The 18623-nt window shown below is 33.1% G+C and overlaps 1 pseudogene; it reads right to left on the bottom strand.

Moving 5' to 3' along the window:
• Positions 1–361: 361 nt before the first annotated feature.
• Positions 362–8501, bottom strand: LOC120127334 (annotated as a pseudogene).
• Between the last annotated feature and the right edge of the window lie 10122 nt (positions 8502–18623).

The following is an 18623-nucleotide window of genomic DNA, read 5'->3' on the forward strand; positions in this document are numbered from 1 at the left end:
TCTTATATCATCTTTAATTAAAGGGTAAACTATAGGAATGGCAGCTAAAGTTTTGAGTAATCTTTTTGTTTTTCCATTGAACTTTTAAAAGTTACAAATTAGTCACTAATATTATTGATCTGTAATAAAATGGCCATTTGACGTTAACCGAGATTATTAAGATAACGGAATGTTGATGTGGAATGTTAAGTCAGCTAACTTGATTGCCAAACGGTCGAAACTCATCGACATTGTCTTCTTCTCCACTTCTTCACTCGACGGCTTTCCATAACAAACCAAGGAAATAACCAGATAAGCATTGAAAGTTTGAAACCAAGGGATCGTTCAAGGAAAACTCAACACAACCGTCTTGGAACCTGTGTCAAAATAACCGGTCAAAACCCATCAACTTTGAAACGGAAATCTTCTCTGCAGCATCAGCGGCTGATGCCGCTGGAGGCCTTGGAACTGTCGAACACAAATGAAGCACAACAAATTCAGCCAGTGCACCTACATTCTGTCATTGCAAAATGCATTCACATAGTGAAAGTTGTATGTCTTGAACACAAAAAACTGTCCAGTGTAACATCAAACATACATATGCTTGAACCAACAAAATTTGAACAGGTAAAATAAATAAATAAATAGGAGAATAAGAACTACTACTTACACCAAGCACGGCAACAACTTTATCCCCAGCTCCAACCTGCACGATTTCTCCCGCAACATCCGTACCTGCTCCAACAAAATTTCTTGAGCCAAAGATTGAAAATAAGCAATCCAAATATTTGGAGGAAAAAAAAACTGCAAGCAAATGTCATGAATGATAACTGATGCTAATGAGATCATTGTGTTGAGCAAAGTAAAAGTTCCAGGAATGCGAGGAAAAAATGAGCGGCCTATCCCATTCTGTATTTTCCAGTCGGTTGAGTAAAAGTACCAAAACTTCGTCCTTTTTTGGACTGTAAATCAGAACTTCAACGTGCTGCAACAAGCATCAAATTCACAACCAAATTTCGGACTCAAACCTCGAAAATCTAACTTAATATTTAATAAACAGCCAAAATTCATAACATCTCGATCTCACCTGGAAAAATAACCATAAAGAAATCATGAAAATAGATCAACAAAAGAACTTCACAATGTAGAAAGTGGATAGATCCGGAGTCTCAATCCTTAAAACGAGAAGATCAATCACCGATGTCAGTGACAATGAGCCACCGGGGACATACACGAGGGGAAAATGTCGCTCGAAATTGATATTACGAAAGCAATGCTGGTAAACTATCTTGCGTGGCAAAAACAGTACCAGGTCAGCCGGTTAACGTGCCACATCAGCTTTCTGTCACTCTAGGTTGTTAATGTTGAGTGATCATTTTGTCATAAATAGATAACGTTAATGACCAATTTGTAACTTTTGAAAATTCAATGATAAAGACTTACTTAAAATTTAATGACCATTCGTGTAACTTACCTTAATTAAAAAACTTGTGACTAGTAATATCGATTGTTAGATAATTTTTTTTATCATGTTTTTAAATAACTTGTATCAAGAAACATGGATAAAGAAAAAAAAAGTTCACAACTTAATTTCTTAATAAATAGTTTTTGATTTAGTTTAAATATAAATAATCTTAAAATGTATTGAAAATTGAAAATAAATGATAATTCTCGTGTTAAATTCATACAGAGATCTTTACCATCATTGTTTAACATTTCAATCCAAAAATATTTAGATTCTATCATTGTAAAATTAGCTGATGTTCTAAACTTAGAAATCATCTTCTTTAAAATATTGAAATCAATTACCTTTCATGCATGCATCAAAATTCAAAAGCTTAAGGAGAAACAGTGTATGCCGAATCATATCCTTATTCTATGTATATTGGGACATCTCTTATGTCATAATAGTCCTCTTATGTATTTTTCGAAAAATATTAAACAAATATTTGATTGAATAAATTTAATTTTTTTTAAGAAAAAAAGTTCTCAAAGTTTCTATGTTTGGTTTAGAAAAATAGCCTAAGCCAACCAAAAATGTTGTATTAGTCGATGGAATAGGATGGGGTAAAAATAAAAATTAAATTTATGGTGGGTGATATGAGTATAATTTTGTATCCTTTTAATTATCACTTATTTTACATCATTATTTTTATTTAAATATTATGTAAAGATTTTAGTTTTGAAAAGAAAAATTAAACTTGTCTTGGAGTTATATTTTAATTATTGATTGAAGGGTTACGACAACTTGTGATTATAATTAAATGTTGAAAGTTGAAATAATATCACATATATGGTAAAAATGCGAAAGGCATTAAAAAAATATAATTTATATTTGTTCAATTAATATATATAAATACATTATATGAAGTGGATCGCACAACAAATATAACGAGGATTAAGTAAGCCTCAACACCCATGAGGATAAATTTAAATTTTATGCCACCATGTAAACAGTGAAGGATGGCTTACAAATATATTATATGAAACAGATTACAGGACAACGAAGATTAGGTAGGCCTTAAGAACCACGGGGATGATGAAGCATGGATAATTTTAATCTTATGGGTCCTACGACGAGGATGGTTTTAACTTGGGTAAATTATAGAGTTGCTCAGTTTTATTTCAGTTTTATAAACGTATGGTCATTGGATTAAAAAAATATAATTCGTAGTCACTTTCGTTTTGTTTTAATTAAGATATGATCTTTGTAACGTTAGCTTCTATTATTTTGATAACGTGACACGTTAGTAGAAGGATTTAATTTTTACTTGAACCCTTGGACTTTAGATAAACTACTAATCATGTGTCTATTTGTAAATCTAAATTAGTTCATGGATAAAATATCAATTTACCCCTTTTTCATATGTTTTTCCCCCCAAGCCCCCTTCTTTCCCAACCCGTTAGTTTTCTCTTCTGGTTTTGTCGTGGGTTTTACAACAGTATGGCAATTGGCTTTGGTCACACTTGCAGTGGTTCCTCTCATTGCAGTGGAGCAATCCATACCACCACATTAGCCAAGCTCTCTGCTAAAAGCCAAGAAGCTTTGTCTCAAGGGGAAAATATTGTAGAACAGGTGAAAAAAAGGGTGCAAATTTTGAGTTTCCATCATTTTATTCCCAGATTTCCCTTCTCATCTGGGTATTTGCTAATCGCATATGGTGGTTCAAATTTGGGTTGTTATGGCTTTTGTTAGCGAGTCAATAGCATTACAAGCCTACTTTTCGACGTTGAAGGTTGCTCTAAAGCTCGATTACAAAATCAGATTCGCAAAGGCGACTTACTTCGTTGTTTTTTGTTGTTATGCTCTTCTTCTTTGGTACAGAGGTTATCTGGTTAGGCATCATTACACCAATGGAGGACTTGCCACTGCCACCATGTTTGTTGTTATGATTGGAGTATTGTAAGTACTCTGTTTTCGAACAAGGTCGAAAGAGAATAGACGGCGTCGAATGGTGCCATGGAAGGAACTCCATTGCTCATCTTTCCGTTAATTGGTGGAGGTTTCGAGAGGGGCTCACAAGAGATGGTTTGAAGCAGGGGAAGTAGCGGAGAAGATCGATTTGGGGAAGAAAACATATGGAAAAAAGGGGTAAATTGACATTTTATCCCTGCATTATTTTGAGTTTACAAAAAAGACCCAGGATTAGTAATTTATCTAAAGTTCAAGGGTTCAAGTAAGAATTAAATCCTTTTAATAAGGTGTAACGTCATCAAACTAACGAAAGTTAACGTTTCAATGACCATATTTTAATTAAAACAAAATAAAAATGACTACAAATTATATTTTTTGAATCAAGTGATCACACGTTTATAAAACTAAAACAAAAATAATCAACTAAGTAGTTTACCCTCTTTAAGTTTTATACCTGCAACATATCATGAGAAAGATGAGTAAAGATTAGATGGGTCTTAAAAAAACCCGTGTTGTGAAACCTGAATAATTTTCTTACAAACCGCAAGATAGATATAACAAAGATTAGGTGGGTCTCAAAACTCACATAGATAATAAAACAGAGATGACTTTAGTTTTACAGGTCGCGTGACAGGATGATACAGGGTTTTGTATACACGAGAGTCACAGGGTGAAGATGGTCTGAAATTTCTTTTTACGAGAATGGGTGCGAGAGGAGGACCCCACCCAATTAACATCTCTAAAATCAAATCTTAAATCAACCTAATCCATGAACAATCCACTCCCAATTATTTTCGTCCAAAGCCCTATTCTCTCATATTCTTACACCAAATGAAAATGGATTCTATAAAATGGTTTTAGGAAAATCTATCCAACGATAGAAAATATTCAATAAAAGTAAATTTGAAGAGGGAAAAAGCGAAACAAACAAACCCTAGAATCTGTAAATATTCAATAAACTATGTTGTGTTTTGGGGCCAAATCATTGAATTTAACCCAGTGACATGCTGCATTTAAGAAAAACAAAAAGAAAAAAGAGCAAGCTCAATGAAGAAAAGGAAGGGAAATACCTGTATTTGATTTTTGATGTTACCAATAATATATAGTAATTATGATGAATAAATGGACAATGATGAAAATTAACTCAAAAACCGAAAAGCTTGAACCCAAAAACACTTCCACAGCATCTATAGACGCTATTTGAAACCTTAGGTGCAAGTGTGATCAATTTTTCCCCTTTTAACAAAATCATTGAACACCCAAACATCACTTTTCAAAGGAATATTATATAAATCTCGAAATGGCCTAAACCCGAACCATATTCGTTCTAGGAAGTGTATCTACTCCTCTTATGCGACTTCTTTGGGGAAATTAAGATGGAGGTGTAGGACTTAATTGTTTCACGCCCACTGCCTTTAACAACCGATTCTTCTTCGGCTTCGGGTTCCTCGTCATCACTGTTAAGGTTGCTTGGAGTGATCCGGTTCTGGTATGCTCTACGCTGCAAGAGAAAGACATTGTAGTAATAGCAAACGACCTCTTCTCTACTTTTCTTGGGGAAATACTTGTAGATATCATCCCAAAAAGATTTTTCTAATGATGGAGGATTCGACTTCACTATAGATGAAAACATCTTCTGTTCTTCCTCTGCCCAAGCAAAAGCAATATCTTCACCCATCTTATTGAATTTCCACTTGTTGAAAGCTGAACCAAGCTCAAGCTTTACTTTCAATCTTCTCTCTCTAACATGAAACTTCACACATTGTATAGATTCTTGATCGTGGCAGCCACATGAATCTGGTCTTCCCTTTCCAATCCGATCCAATTCAACAAATGACCTCTTCTCCGTTTTTTCCAACGGCCAAACACGAGTCCCCAACCATTTTGCATCACTTTCTGATACTACCCCTGTCCACTGTGGTACCTCAACTTGAAATAATGGCCCAATAGGAACTTGAATGCCAACATCATATTTGAACACTGAACCTGGAGTTGCAGAATCACAAAGTCCATGCAACTGTTTGTCAATCCCTATCATAGAACTGTCCGAGTCACTATGATTCCCCAAGGAACATGACTGTGACCTATTCTGTCCTTTAGATGCCCTTTTCCCAAAAAAGACATTCGTTGTGCAACTCAGCCTCTCTCTGAGATTATATCCAAATTTACTGTTATCGCCATACATGTGGGGATGCATCTTCTGGGTTTTCTACAGAGTAAGCACACAATGGAATTATTATATTATAACATTAACGAGGGGGCACAGAAAAGAATACGATGAAATAAATGACTGCAAAATACACAAGCATCAAGGAAAACATATGCATAGCTTTAGGAAGCGGGTCATCTAGTGCAAGCAAAAGGACAAAATGTCAGACTATGATTTTTTATAATCATAATCATTATCTTACTAAGTACGGCTAATAAGGAGACAAGCCACAAGCAAACAGCTTGGCTTTTAGATAAAATGAATATTATCCTCACAACTCTGAACTTTTATTATTTTAAATACTTTTGACACTTCAATCACATACATTTCTTACATTTTTTAAGAGCGATTCCAAACACTTAGGGTGCGTTTGATTCACGGAATGTAAATTATCAGTGGAAACGTAAGATTACCAGTGGGAATGTAAGATTACTAAGGGAATAAGATTATTGGAAATGTTATATTTTGTGTTTGATTGACTTAGCAGGAATGTAAGATTACCGTGTTTGGTTAAAAGGATAAAAGATTATTGGAATGTATATTTAACCAAATTGTCCTTATTATATATTTATTTTTTAACAAGTTAAAAAATATTTATATATTTTCTTTAAAAAAAAAAAATTCATAAAATTTATATAATTTTTTTTACAAAATTGAAAAATATAAAAAAGTTTAATAAAAGGGTAAAATTTTATTTTAACCCTTGAACTTTATATAAAATTTTAATTATAAACATTTTTTTTGTAAATCTAAAATAGTTTAAGGATAAATTTGTAATTTAACATTCGTAGAATTTTTATTATTCAATGACAGAAGAATGATATTTTTGAAGAAAAAAAATTAAGGGTATTTTAGTCCAAAATGCCGATAATCCAACAATATCTAAGGAAATGGAGGTAATGACATTCCTAGTAATATATCCAATAAATTCACTATTAGTAATATTATATTACCGAGAATAGGATTCTCGGGCTAACCAAACGGAGAATGTAGATTTCATTCTCATGGAAATCCCAAATTCCCCCATCCAAACACCCCCTTAAACCACACTTCTCCAAAACCAAGTTTTTTCCAACAGGGATTAAGCTATCCCCAAGTCACCGACCGAGACTTGCCCTGAACAAATCATCATCACTATGACACCGCAGTTTCCGAAATGAAACTCCAACATGGTAAAAATTCTAATCATGGTGTGAAAGAGAACAATTTATTTACTGTTGACTTCAGGAAAAAATGGAACTTGTCCGGTAAGTAGGCCCATTTGCCAAACTTAAACTTATTATTCACAAGGAACTAATAATGCACAATGGAGAATTTTCATGCAGACTACCTCCATATCATTCAAAGAAATTGAAATTAAAGAATAATACAAATTAATCTATGGTTTAATTAACAATGCACAGGTGATAAGTACATAGATCTCTAACTTAAATTAATGACTAAAAGACAGGCAAGCTTAACAATGGGTGGTATGTACCTGCAAATTGGACTGGCTGTCACTTGAATGATTATCATTTTTGCGAAAGGCAGCTTCACGAAACAATAAAACCTGCTTCCATAGTTCTTCACTCCCATAAGCCTTCCACTTTGAACTCTCCGGTAATGAACCAACCACCAAATGACAAGGATCCTTTGCAACTTCGCCAATCCAATTAAGCATTTCCCATGTAAATCCTGTTTTCGCTTATGAGATGAAAGATTTTGCTTAACATCATTTGAATCCAATATAATAACGTCGTCGTCATTATATGTGCATTTCTTATATTCAACATAATCCTCGTCCTCATTACATATTGAGTTGGCCGCACTTTTTGCCATATTTGAAGGTATATCTCCATCGTAATCGACTAAAATGAATCTCTTGTCACACTCTGAATCAAAAACCATGCTCTTTAGATCATCATCATTCTGCACATTTTCAACTTCCTCGTAACGCAAAACCCTCTTTGTCAAATCAATATGAATAGATTGTTCACCTTTTACACATTTTTCCCCTTCATCTAACCCTGCTACTATATTCTTCTCCACTTGTGAATACTCCATAACTTTATTCTTTGATTCCAACAAAAACTCCTTAAGCTCAGCTCCCAACTCCATCAACTGACCACTACAGTTCGATTCATTCTTTAAGTCCTCACTTCTAACAATTCTTTCTAACCATCTCTCTAATGAAACTAAGTAACGAAAATAAACCAACTTAACCAATGAAGCTACATTTAAATCCAACCCAGATTCCTTAGCAACTGAATCCCATAAACCACTATCTGAAACAACATCGTATCCACCATTCTCTCTTACGACCAAGAAAAGTTTAAACAGATCCACAGGCTGTCCATCTGCAAGCAATGGAGGAAGAGGCCAAAAGCAACCTTGGGCACAAATCTCTTTCAGAAACAACCCAAGAAACTCGTTAAACCAGAACCTAAGCTTATCAGGTTCAGATTTCAAAAATAACCCTTCGGAAAAGGGCTCGAGCTTTTCTAGGGATTTAGCGCTATCTAGTGAAGAGCCATCTGCAGCTCTCATCGACCACCCTGCCATGGATTTCGAATTCAAACCCTAGAAACAAATAGTTCTCTGTATAATCTTTCATTATTCGAGAAAAGCAAATTAACAAAAATGGGACCAAAACGATAAAACTACCAAAAAAACACGAGAAATATTTAAGTTTTAAATACAAACTAAAACATCTGGGTCTTGCATGCTAGGGATTTTTGGCGGAAAAATGAAAGGTTACAAATCTAGGGTTTTGATTGTGAATTTGGTTTTGTCCCGCGCTTTCTCTCTCTCTTAATTGCAGATGGAGTGAAGGAGAAAAGATTGGACTTCTCAAGGGGCTAAACTGGAAGTTTTGTACAGATACAAACCCCTTGGTGGAAAATCCTAGATTCTAAGGCAATACCTTCAAAGAAATTTGGTTAAAAATTAGACTATAATAAGAAAAAAAAATAAAAAGAAGAGAGAAATACCTGTGTTTTTATTTATTTTTTTGGTCTCTCTTCGTCGCCTTGGGGATTTTTTTCCTTTTCCCCCCTCAAACTCTCCCTTTGCTACCTTCGTTTTGCCTAAATACTTCTTTTCTACACTTTCTTTTGGTTTAGTTTTAGTAAGCCCCCTTTTGCAAATATTTTTCTCCTCTTTTCTCTTTTTAAGAGGAAAGATTAAAAGGAGATTAAAATATGAATCAATGATAGAAGAAGTATATAGATTTTTGAGTAGGGTGTAGGGTTTCAAATAAAGACCCTCCACAACCCTATATTTTGTAGTTGCTAGTTGTCATGATTGATTAACCTTGGGTTAATTATCAACCATGGGTTGAGCCTGAGGTAAGTCTTGGACAAGTTTTGTAATTCACAATTGTAAATAAAGAAACTAAAGTTGAAATTACATACTTTTACATCTAGTAGGTGGAAGACAACTTGTATCTTTTAAATTAGGTTTAATATAAAAATAAATGTTTAAATTATATTTTAAATTGATTTTTAGTATTTATAGGATTTTTATAAAGAATAGGTATTTAACGTTTTCTCTATCATACTTTTAGATATATACATTATGTTTTTCTATTTTTCTATTTTTAAAATAAAAATAATATTTAAAATAAAATAAAAATCAACCCTTGAGTCGTCCCCTCTTCCTCCAATCCCCCCACCTCCGACGACGAAGGGTCACCACCGGTTGAGTTTTGTTCGAAGTAGGACGAGGAACTCAATGGTGACGGTCGTGTAATACACCGACAATTGGAGTCGTTGGAATGATCGAAAAACAACAAAGTAAAACTTAAAAATTTGACGACCCTTCGCGGTGCTTTCCATGACGATTGAAAAAGTTTCACGGTGGGTGAGATACCGGATTTTGATTGCAGTGATGAGACGTTCTGATGGTATCAACGGTGATGACCACGAATTGACAGTGGCCAATCGATGGTGAAAAAAAGTAGATTTTGGGTTTTTTTAATATTAATATTAAGTGTTTTTTAAAAAAAAATGAATTTTATATGCGTGACGTGTGTCAAATAACAGTCAAATTTAATGATGGTTACGGTCCAAAAACTTAAAAGTGTAACGTTGGAAATGTTAGACACTTATTTTTAACAAAAAAAATCTTTATGCACCAAAAGTCAATTTGGTGTATAATTTAAACATTTATTTTTATATTAAGCCTTTAAATTATCATAAAATACAGACTCTTCAATATTGAAAAGCACCAGTAATTTAATTTTATAGAATTTCTTTCATTTGGTGTGAGATCTAAAATCACTAACAATTAGTTCTATTTAGAATCAAACATTCTTATAAATTTTAGATCTCATAGATGATATAGTAGGCGATTTTACCGAAAAATCACTCTCACATGAAATAATTACCTGTCAGACACCCTTTCTCCAAATTTTACCGATCTAGCACCCTTTCTGATAAGGCACGAATGACGGGTTTCGTCCAAGCTGGCGCCACGTAATGACAGACATGGATCGTCATCCGCGTCGTTCTGGGGCATCTGACACGCGTGGGTAAGGCGTGGAACACCATCCGCGCCTTCCATTATTGGTTCCGAGAATCTCGGCCTTTAAACTCTCTCATCGCCTACAAATAACACCCCTTTCGTGCAAACATCACCACATCAATTCCTTATATTTTTGTTTCACCAATTCCTTCAATTTTTTGTTGTAAGGTAAAATTTTTTTATTATATTATATTTATTTTATATATAATTATTTGAAAAAAATTATTGTACTAATTATTTTGTATTATTTTTTGCGGTTGTAAATTGGAAAGTGGGATCATACGTCGAGACATTTTTACTGATACAGTAACAATATAAAATTATATTTTTATATTATTTTGAAATGTTTATATTATTTTGAAATTTTTTAAATTTTTATTAGGTTATATTTTAATTCATATACTATTTTTTAATTAAGCGTATTTCAGCTTTTTTTACATATATAAGATTATTCATCTTTCAAACTCTCAGAATGACACGTATTTCAGCTATTGTTTACTATGATGGAGAAATTCGAGAAGATGAAATCGGTGTTGTGTTCGCATCAACTAATTCTGTCAAAATATCCTTAAAGAGAAACATAACTCTTGAGGAGTTGATAATGAATATTTCAAGGAATGTTCATGTTGGAAGTACTAGAAGATTGTCCTCACTTCAGTATAGATTTATAACCGCAGTATTTTCATTAACTTATACAGCGTTCGAACTATCCAACGATGACGATGTTGCTATGATGGTTTATTCTCAAAATCACTATTCAGACATCGATACATAGATGTATACGAAATTTATTGAAGTGTGTGCTATTCGTGGTATGTCTTTATGTTCCCACTATGGGTTTGGTCAACAAGATGATCAAGTTGACAACCCAACTCAAGTAACATGTAATGATTTTAACTAGTTAATGGGAAATCTATATCATGGTGTTATCCCATCAAGTTCAATGGGGAGACATTCATCAGCAACTTCTTACGATCTGTACCGAGGTGACTCCACAAACAATCCGTATGGCAACATCGCATCCAATTCAAGGGAAAGACATTTATCTGCCAATTTCTTTGACCTAAATATGGAGATGCCCTCGACGCAGCAATCTATGCAGTACCCATTTGACACGATACCTTAAAGATCTAGGGGAAGCATTCAACTGCGAGCTTCTTCGACCTCAATATTGATATGCCTTCAAGTTCAAGGGGAATGCATACAACAACCAACTTGTTCGATCTAATGTTGACATCGTATAGGAACCCTCGTCTCCACCAGAAGAACCTCTTCGTGAGCCAGGTGCGGATGGTGTTGAGACTGGACTATTCGTTCAGCCAGAATCACCGCAGTTCAATATAGACTCTGATGATGATGATGTAGATGAAGTTCATATAAATACGGTACACACTGAACCTCCAACATACATGTATGAAGCAGACTATAGTGCAATGTACGGGACAGAACTTACAGATATACCTAATGTCGGTGACTATGGATTTAACTCATCAGTCAATGATGATGAGTTATATAAAGGAATGTAGTTTTCATGCAAAAAAGAAGCGATGATGGCAATTAAGAATTACAATATTCGTAGTTCTGTTCAGTCCAGAGTTGACTGCTCTACTACTGAAAAGTATGTCTGCCACTACGTCAAACGTGATAACGGATGCAATTGGATGGTTCGTGTATTGAAGAGGAAGAGGAAAAATAATATATGAGAATAATGATATACAACAGTCCTCGTACATGCTGTGCTGGAGGGATCAACCAGGATAATCCCAACTTGGACTCCGACATTATCTGCCAAGCCATCATGCCCATGGTAAAAACAAGCTCCCATATAGCTATTGTTGTGCTGATTTCAGTTATATAATCACAATATGGGTATATCGTCTTATACAGGAAAGCATGGAAGACAAAGCAGAATGCCATTAAAAAACTTCACGGCGAATGGGATGCATCTTACAACAAACTACAAAGTTGGTTTAGGTTGGTGCGCAGATTGAATCCTGGGACAATTATCGAATTCGAAACTTTCCATGCATACCACAATGATCAAGTACTTCACGATTGATGTCAATTCTACCGACTTTTTAGACTCACCACAGTGCATTAATGTTGTGAAATATTGCAAGACTGTGGTCCAAATCGACATGACATTCTTGTATGGAAAATACAAGCAAGTTTTACTATTGGCAGTTATTCAATACAGTAATCGCAACATACTTCCAGTTGATTTTGCTCTTGTTGAATGAGAAGATACAAATTATTGGGCTTTTTTCCTCAAAAACTTACGCTTACATGTTATCATGAGGGGGGAAATCTGTGTCATTTCAGATCTCGGAGCTGGGATCAAAGCAGGAATGATTCTTTGGGTCCAATGTAACAAACACCCTATGTCCAACATTGGTTCTGCATCTGACACATCACTGCAAACTATCATGGAAGGTTTAAGAAGAATGATGAGCGTCAACTACTTATGCGCATGGGTATGTCAAAATTTTATTTTTTATTTGTCAACCATTTTAATTTTTTATGGAAATAAAGTTAGTAAGTTTTACATTTGATGCTCAGGCTACGAACTACTACCTAAAACATTTGAGTCCATGTTTCAAGAGTTGCAAGGAAAGAATGATGAAGGATATGATTGCATCAGCCTCATCAATAAAGAAATGTGGACAAATGCATATGATGGTGAATATCGATATGGACACATGACGACCAACTTGGCTGAGGCTATCAATTCGACCTTAAAGGGGGCACATCATTTACCAGTAACGACTTTGGTAAAAATAACAAATTTTCGTTTGGGATTGCTTTTTGCCAAGCTCAGGGGACAAGCTCAAACTTAGATGCAAAACGATCATGTCTATCACCCTATATTAGTTACAGATCTACAAAAAAGAATTATTACATCAAATGGAATATCTGTAACAAGCTTCTCTAGAACCCATGAATTATTTCGTATTACAGAGATCATGTGACCTGTAACATCCTTAATACTGGGTTAGTGACCAAATTGTAATATTCCAGAATTTGGTGATTTAAAGTGGAATAGTTGAAAAGTTCAGTGATTTATTTGAAAATATTACCTTGAAGATGCTAGTAATTATAAAAGGTATTAAAGGGCAAAATGGTCATTTGACCAAGAAATGAATAAAATAATGATATATATATGGATAAGGATGAGAGATTTTTCCAGAAATCTCTTCTCTCTTTTTCTTCTTCATCTTCTTCTTCCTCCTGTGAAAGCTCCAAGGCAAATGTAAGATTCCTTGTAGCTGATTATTTGTTAATTTTAAGAGTGGGTTTTGATCCTTAGGTAATATTTAAGCTTATGGAAAGCTTAGGTTGTCCTAAAATCAAAAAATAAAGAAGTTATTAAAGATTAAAGAAAATGAGTTTTTAAAGGAAATGTTGAAAAAGAGTTAATAAGTGAATTTTGAGAAGGAATTTGACTTGTTATCAATAAAAATAAGAGATTTATGAAGTTAGAAAGAATTTATAACAAAGTTGAAAATTTAGTAAGATTCTTAATATTAAGAATCATAATGAGATATGGAAGATAAATATGGTTTATATGGATATAAGTTGGTTTAAGTAATGGTAGTTGAGTTTAAGGACATGATAGGGGCTTAAAATAGAAAAATTGAATGAAGAGTTGAATAATTTCGTGCTTAAAATGGAATTTCTGGGTTGTGTGCATCGATGCATATTCAATGTGTATCGATGCACTCTCAAATAAACAAACATCGAATGTATTTTATCCACCGATGCACAAGTAGTGCATCAATGCATTGTTAGGGAATGCATCGATACATTGTACAGTGCATCGATGCATACCTTCATTAAAAGATGAAATTGGCTTTTCTCTTAGCCTAAGGAGTGATAGTTTCGAATATATCAATTAGTATACTGATAAGTATAAATGTATTATTATGTAGATATAGAATGAAAGCTTGTTCCGGAACAAACTAAGGATTAGAATTGATTCGAAGCAAACGAGGCCCAGGTGAGTGCATACAAGTTAGTTTATGATGTTTAATGAAAATAAGACTTGCGACGAGTCTATTTCCTATATTAAAATGTATGAATTTATGATCATATGTATATGTTTGATTTGAGTATATATGATATAAATTACAGTAGGTGTTAAATGATTTGTGTGAATACATGTAGTGTGATCAGTTATAGGATCTAATATGAATGATCTATATGATTGCATAGGAAGTGAAATAAGTTATATGATGGATGACCATACATGTTGCAGGGTATAGGTGATTAATTATGAGAATCAGTATAATATATTTATGACTACATGAGATGGGTGATGAGTTAAATAAGACCAAACTATATAGTAATATGAGAATATTTAAGAGAATAATATATAAATCAGGAGATAATAAATTAAGAGACTTTCTGAAAATGGTATATATATAAATTAGGGGACATGAGCATAACGATGATACAAACCTATAGGATAAACACTATAGGAAAAAGTGATATGCTTAAAAGAAAACTATGATATAGAAGTTATAAAATGAAGAACTATAAAACCTTATGAGAAGGTTATAGGAACTATATAGAACTAAATTAAATGGATAGAATAATTCATAATTAAATAACGAGAGATAAGTGATAAGGGTTATATGTTATTGTACATGTTAGTATAATAAATCATGTAAGCTGATACAAAGGGAAAACGAGATAAAGATAAATAGATTTTACCTATAGGATTGATATAAGATTATATGCCGGTGTGATAACATGTACAAGGGAACTAAGCTCTATGATATGGTTCTATGTGAGTATAAGTAACGTGATTGCATAAACTATATATATATTTATATGATTTGGTATATGCCATTTGATTCTTGGGTATACATGTAGATAATATATGTGGATATAAGTTATACAAAAGTGATCTATGTGACTAGATGTATATGAAATCTAAGTGATATGACTTATAGGTATTTATATTATAATGTTACATGATATGTATGTATGTTAAATGAATTATGTGATAGTATAAGAAATGATATGAATTATATAGGCAAAAACATGTATATGTTATGAGATAAGACATATGACTATGAGTTATGTGAAAAGTTGTGTGATACGTGATATGTGAAAGTGAATTACACGTTTATGTGAATATTTGAAATGAAATAAATGATAATGCCCATGTTATGTGTCATGAGAGCTAGGGGTATAGTTGGCATGCCAAGAGTCGAGGGTCTACGCGGTCCTTCGGGACATATATTATATTCTTTGGAACATTTATGAGGTATTTGAGACACATACTTGGTCCTTGGTATATGTATATGATTCTTAAGGAATTTCTATGTGGTCCTTATGGACATTATACGCGCCACTTCGGTGCATTTATACGAGCTGTGGTGACAGCATTAGTGTACAACCTCTATAGACTCACATATCTATAGTTCTCACAAGTGTACACCATGGGCTAATCAAAGAGATAACATGAATACAATATATATATATATAATATATGTGCTTTTGGTTACAAGAATTATGATTTATGGGTGTTTCTTGGTGAAATAATATATGTGTGATATGATATACATAAATGATAAGTACAAGATCAGGTGATAAATAATTGGATGATAATGATAGAAATAGTTATAATAATATATATGATAATGCTAAGAAAGTAGATGATGATATATGTACATAAGTGTATTTGTTATATAAAAAGGTGCGTGATTTTGTATGAAATTGTTATATGATTTTGTATGATAAGTTAGTATTAAATGTTCATGTGGTTTGTTATATGGAATGTTTTATGATTTCTATTATATGTTTTATTTGCCTCACTAAGTCATCGACTTAGCGTGTGATTGTTTCACACGTAGGTTCGAGAATAATATAGAGAGCATTGGGGAGCAAGACAGGTCAGTATCTCATTTACAAAGTTCAGATCAGAAAATATATGTATTTGGCATGTAAATAAAAATTTGAATTCGATATACTCGAATTGGTTTTGTAAAATCATATGATACTAATTTATGTAAATTATTCAATTGTATTTAGTAAAAGTTTTAAAATTATTCACTATTTTGTTCAAGTAAAGGTTTTGAAAAGTCAATGTGACATCGAACTCGTAACCGGGTCAGGTACGGGTTGGGGGTGTTACATGATCTCTTCAAGAGATTCAAGCTAACTCGTTCAGAGTTAATCTACGAGATAGATGGTACGGCTGTGGGTTTTTTCAAGCTATGAAGTATCCATGCTCTCATGTTATAGAAGATTGCTCGTATACGCGTCAAGACTATAACTGTTTTGTGGATCTCGTATACCTACTTTTAGAAGTGTTTAAGGTATATGAATTTGAGTACCCCCATAGGTAATGAGAAATACCCTAATGAAGTTCAAAATTGGCTTCCGATTGTTCCAGATCCGTCCTTATTGAGGGAGTCTGGTCGTCCAAAATCCACTTGAATTCATTGTGATATGGATATTCGGGACCCATTCAAACTAAAACAAATATATATAATTCTTATCAAAATAATAATCTAATTATATAACGATAATTAAAAGTACATTTTGTTATTTAAATACATACATTTGTGCCAACCTTCTTATTAATGAGTAGCCTAATTTCTTCTAATTTATCAAGTAAATCCCAATGATCTTTTCTTGCACTTGACCACCTATTCAATGAAATAATTTTTATTATATACTAAATAAAATTATTAATATACGAAATCAATATTGTAATTACCTCAATAATAGCACAAAGACCAATGGGTTTTTCACCATCGAACATAAAAAGAGCATGTGATACCACGCCCAAGACTGGAGTAGAATGAGACATCAATCGATAGCATTTTTTCTATAGTCAGTAGCTCGACACATTTCCCTATACCGAAATGCCACTACGGAGCCCCAACTCAGTGTGCCAACATGATGAAATTCGGCGAGGTGACGCAACCACATACAATGAACTTGGTTGCATGATTTGTCCAGCATCAGGAGCCTTCTTATGAGTTGTAGTATGTAAGCTCGTGCATAGATTTTAACATGCTCATTCGAGGCGTCGCAACTCAAATGCTTGAAAGTTGCATCTAACCAATTTAATGGAATATGAGATATGATGTCCATCTAAACGTAACAGATCGCCTTTCATTTTATAACTACAAAAAAAATAAAAAGTTAATATAATAAAATTTAATAAAATAATAAAATATTAATTTATTATAATACAATAAAATATTTTTACATTCTTAATATAATTTGAGTTTTACGAGAATTTGAACAGGTTTAAGCTTTGAGAGGGTTTGAGCTTCTTAATAGAATTTGTGTTTGATGTGTGTTTGAATGAAGAATGGAGGGGGTATTTATAGGGATAGAGGATGGGGTTTAGCTAGATGGGGTATTAATGTGGGAGGTGTGAACAGTTGGGGTAATAATTCACGCCTTACTGGCGCGTGTCAAAAACCTCAGATAGGCATGAATCGTCCTTACATGTCGCCATCTCGGATAAGGAGTGGATGACCATCCGCGCCTTTCATGAAGTAGTGCCAGCTTGGACGAAACCCCACAAAGGACCTTGTCAGAAATGGTGCTAGATTGGTAAATTTTGGAGAAAGACCTGTCATGATGATATTTCGGTAAAAAAATACGATATAGTATCCTATAAAAATAATAAAAATTGTAAATTTATTAATATTTGAATCTTGTCAATAATCTTATTTAGTGAGAAATCAGAGACTATCGTTATTAGTGCTCTTTAAAAATAAGATATTTTAGGGTTTGTTCGGATGAAAGCTTTTAAAGAAATATTCGTTTATTTTTCTCTATTTTTAAAATATTGAAAATAAAGTTTCTTATTTAATAAAAGTTTATAATGGAGTTAAAAAGGATAAATTTGATAGAATAATCCTCGCGCTAAAATTATTTTGAGATATACAACTAGTGAGAAATTATCTAGGAATTTATAATATTTATTATAATGAATTGGAAATTTATCACGTGAGCATGATGAATTCTATAAAATATAATATTTTATTAGAACTCATCATGTAACAAATATCATATATCCTAAATGAATTTTCAATGGGCATATTTTTCTAATTGTTTTTCCACACACACTATAATTTCCTAATTTTGCCGTTAAAAGTGAATTTTGATAGTTCAAATCACTTATTTAAATCTCAGTTAATTTTTTAAATTTTTTCCAAGCTTATTTCATTCAACGCACTTGATCCCCTAGAATTAAAAAAATAAACTTTTAAATTATAACTTTATTTAATTATATTATATATATATGGATAGTTTTGATTTTTATTACTTAAAGAAGCTGAAAAACCTACTACAACCAAACAGAGAAAAAAATCAATCATCATAGTCTTACAATAATCTCCCGGTAAAATGGCTAAGATAATGTAAGAGAGATTTTTTTAATTCCCAATATAATCTACCCGGGGATTATTTCCCCATATATGGTGAATTGAGCAATATCAACCTAAAGACGTCAAGTGCTCCACGCGTCTTCAAGCGAAATATGAA

This window comes from Hibiscus syriacus, unplaced genomic scaffold (assembly GCF_006381635.1).
Source record: "Hibiscus syriacus cultivar Baekdansim isolate YM2019G1 unplaced genomic scaffold, ASM638163v2 tig00110467_pilon, whole genome shotgun sequence".
Classification (NCBI taxonomy): Eukaryota; Viridiplantae; Streptophyta; class Magnoliopsida; order Malvales; family Malvaceae; genus Hibiscus; species Hibiscus syriacus.